The sequence below is a fragment of the Adiantum capillus-veneris genome, unplaced genomic scaffold (genome assembly GCF_014529385.1).
Source record: "Adiantum capillus-veneris isolate H3 unplaced genomic scaffold, ASM1452938v2 Hic_scaffold_508, whole genome shotgun sequence".
NCBI classification, from domain to species: domain Eukaryota; kingdom Viridiplantae; phylum Streptophyta; class Polypodiopsida; order Polypodiales; family Pteridaceae; genus Adiantum; species Adiantum capillus-veneris.
Window position 1 is genome coordinate 22,277 of NW_028221580.1, and position 4,366 is coordinate 26,642.

The 4,366-nt window shown below is 38.2% G+C and overlaps 1 pseudogene; it reads left to right on the forward strand.

Moving 5' to 3' along the window:
- Nucleotides 1–315: 315 nt before the first annotated feature.
- On the forward strand, nt 316–975 carry LOC147416753 (uncharacterized; annotated as a pseudogene).
- The last annotated feature ends 3,391 nt before the right edge of the window (nt 976–4,366 follow it).

Consider the following 4,366-nt stretch of genomic DNA (forward strand, 5'->3'; position numbering starts at 1 on the left):
TTGTGAAACTTAAGATGTAACCTTTGTAGACCTTGCTTGTGCTTAAATATTTGACCACGTGGTCAAATATTTTGGCATTTTGGGTGTTTGGAGGTAGCCCATCTAAAATTAGGGTTATTCTTTAAATTTGGACCTTGGCGGTTATCAAGAGCTAAGTTATAGGAGGCTTGGGTTTGCCTAGAAGTTTAGCCACATGGTCAAATCATAGAGCTCCTCTCACCTTGGTAGCTATCATAAGTTAGCTCAATGAGGTGTTAAGTGTGCCTAGAGTTTTGGTCACAACCTCCTCTCACCTTGGTGGCTACCATGACATAAATGACTAAGGTATTATGTGTGATTAGAGATTTAGCCACAAGATTTTATCTAGAGAACTTAAGGAACTCAAGATATATCCTCTAGAGTGCTTGTTTGTGCCAAAACATTGATTTTTTACCAAAAGTAGAAAGCCTTGGTTTTAGAGCTACAGAATCCTTTGTGACTTTGACTTTGGTAACCATGGAGAAGAATTTTGTCAACTTAGATCAATATGTAAATAACATAAACAAGCCTTGGATCTTGGATAGTGATAGCTTGGAGAAAGAGGAGGGCCTCAAAGAAGATGGTGATGAGCACAAAAACTTTATTAAAAGTGTCTTGATAAGGAAAAAAAGGGTCATGAAGTCTACAATCAAAGCTTTTCATGATGACCTTGAGGTTGTATTTGATGTGTTTGGATGTGGCCTTGCATCCAATGTGGCATTAGAAAATAATCTCAAGACAATTGCAGTGGTTTGCAACTCACAAGAGCAAAGGGAGGTTGAGGCAGCTTGTTGGAGGACCCATGAGAGAACCAATCCACATCAAAGTTCTTAAGATGTTCCTTTTGCCATTCATGCAGTTACCATTCCAACAGCAGAGGAGGTCATGGAAGAATCATGCCAAGTCATGGCAAGCCTAATTATGAAAGAGAAATTAAAGACGTCTTCATGTGTTTAGGAACTCTGCCTTCTAGCTTTTTCTAGTAAAGACATGGTGGTGTCTATTTTGACTTTGCTTACAAGATTGATATCTATGCAATGTATTTTGTGTTTATGTTTTGGGATACATTTGAGACATAACTAATGCTTATATGCCTTTTTTGTGAAATATGATAGTTTATGATCCTTCCTAAAAGCAATGTTCGTATGTTTGCTGCAAGTTGCATTTGAAAGAACTATAGTGCAATGGTTTTTTAGTATTAGTATTAGGCAAAAAGATAATTGCTTCTATCGTAAGCACTACCTATATGAATGGATATGAAAGGTGCAAAAGATAGCTCACAAACACATATATCCTTTTCATAACATCATGATTTTAACTACATTGATCACTGGGTTGATTTTATCTTTCGTTATTGTTTGGTTTGCAAATGAATGATTTATTGAATGAATTGATTTTTTAGTGTAAAAATTAAATTATTGAGCCCAATCATTTTCCATTGCTCATATTGAACCATATCATGTAAGGAGAACTATCTTCACGTCAAAAGTTATTTGGCATTTGAAATGTGGTCTACATCCACTCACTTTCATAATCTAATTTGAAATATAATATGTATGTATAAACGTTCTACATTTTCACTTGAATATTTGACCATAAGGTCATTTATTACTTTAGAACCAAACAAAGTTTTTTTGTAAGTATAGTATATGTTCAAAATAGAAAATGATAACACAACCAAATGCTATTGTGCATAGTGTAAAATAACAATGGAGGTTGTATGGTACCTTGGATGTTGAATCAAAAATGTTTAATGAACTCACCTCAAATTTTTGGTGTAGAGCTTATATATTTAACCCATGGTCAAAGTTTAATACTCAAAATATAACTCTACAATTGCAACAATTATAGTAATAAATCCCCGGTACTAAAAAATGAGTATATAGCTTAGGTTCATTTTTCTCTTATTTAGTCAACTTTTTGTTGTCATAATTAAACGTATGGTGGTCTTGTGATGATGTGTATTCATAGTTTGTCAACAAGGTCTAGTTTGGTCACCCTTGTGGATATCATGTGACAATTTGAAGAGCCCTTGGGTATGCCTAGGCCTTTGACCACATGGTCAAATATTATGACATTGTGGTTGTCAAGAGGTATCTCATAGAGGTCAAGTAACCTTCCATTATAGGTTACACCTTGAGTTCCACAAGGTCTAACAAGTAGAGCTTGTGGCCAAAACTCTAGGCACACTTAACACCTCATTGAGACCACTTATGATAGCCCAAAAGGTGAGAGGAGCTCTATGATTTGACCTTGGATAAATTTCTAATAAAACCCAAGGCCCCTATAATGTAGCTCTTCATAACCACCAAGATGACAAGATTTGACCTTCTGGCCAATTCTATAGGATAAACATCAACCTAGAAGCGTTACCTCCTAATGTCCACAATGTCAGAATATATTGAGTATGTGGCCAAATGTTTAGGAACAAACAAGGACTCTAGAGGATACATCTTGAGTACCTGAAGGTCTCAAGGATAGACCTTGTGGCCAAGACTCTAGACACACGTAATACCCTAGTGAGTTATGTTATGATATCCACCGAGGTGAAAGGGACTCTATGATTTGATCTTGTGGATAATCTCCAAGCACATGGAAGGCCTCTATAAATCACCACTTTATAGCAACCAAGATCATAGCATTTGACATTGTGGCCAATATATGGGCAAACATCCACCTGAATAAGCTACCTCTTGAAAACCCCAATGGCCTAATATTTAACCATGTGGCAAAATGTTTAGGCACAAACAAGGTATCAATAACTCTATCTTTTGACCTTGTGGCTAAACCCCTACACGCACCCAAGGCCACAATAACTTACTACTTCATAACCATCAAGATCACAAGATTTGACATTGTGGCCAAACCTTTTTCTATCATGAGAAACATGGACATAAGATTTGGCCGTGTGGATAAATCTATAGGAAAACATCAACCTAAATAAGCTACATCATGACAACGACACATAATATTTGACCATGTTGCCAAATGTCTTGGCACAAACAAGGCCTCTAGATTTTACATAATGAGTTCACAAGGGCTGAAGATTAAACCGTTGTGAGCGGGATGGAAATACACACAACGCCTCTATAATCACCCGACTCACACTCTTGGGATGATACACACATATACTATGGGGCGCCACTCGGCTTACACAACCCACCTGGTCGAGACAAGGAACACACCGATGGAGTGAGAGGAGAGAGAATATACATTTGCCCACTCCACACAGAGAGAGAGAGAGAGAGAGACACACACACCTAAAAAACTTAGCTGAAAAGAGGATAATTTCTTGTATATAGATACAATTGAGCTTGGGCCAATACTAATGGGACAATTAGCTCACACAATATGGGCAAAATATGCCAGATACAATCACAAATTGGAGTAGAGGCTTCGCTCATAGGAGAAACTTACACTGCCAAAATAGAAAAAAATATTAATAAATTTGGAAAAATAGACAGCGCCATCACGTCTATAATGGCTCAAAACCCGAGTCTACAATGTCTAAGTGCTCAAATCGGACCTCAGTTGAGCAGTTTATGACCAAAACAGGCTCCAAAAACAACAAAAACTCAGTTGCGAATGTTACTCCTCTTCTCTCAATGTTTTTTCTGGTCTTTTCTCAGGTTTTTCAATTCCCACACTTAGCTTTATTACTTGGGCACCTTTGGTCTTTTAGCTGACCTCAAATGGACCCCGAACAGGCCAAAAATTGTCCTCGCACTACATAGTCCCTGCTGCATCCATCCACACACCTGGCACTCAACTTCTTCCAATAGTGCTTCCCACCACCACGTGAAGTAGCTCCCAAATAGATTCCTCATGATGACCTTTTTTCATAATTATCACAAGAAAACATCCACGTTGTGTCCGTACTTATCCACGTGCAAATATTGATCCCATTCGACCTCCTGACGCCACTAGATGCCATCTGACGCACCTGCTTACCTCATGTCATCGGGCCGTGGATAGCTTTCTCGATAAGTTTTACGTGCTACCAAATCCTCATTATTATAAAAAAAACACATTGGTACTGGTGATAGTGAAAATCGATGCACTATGTACATGCTGTCTGACCTATACACATGTGGGGCCCATGTGACCACCTGGCTTTGAAGAATAGGCATTTCTTTATTTTATGCACCGTGCATGTGTATATACATATGTGCAATCCCTTGCTCCAAAAAACTCCTAACATAATTTACCCATCCCCTAGCGTGCTAGATCATTCATGATCAGCAGAGCAGCAAAAAGAGATATGAGACTCGCCGCGTCACAAGTCTCCTCATCCCTCACCAACATTACTTGTTCTGCATACAACTCATCTTACTCCACCATCATTAAT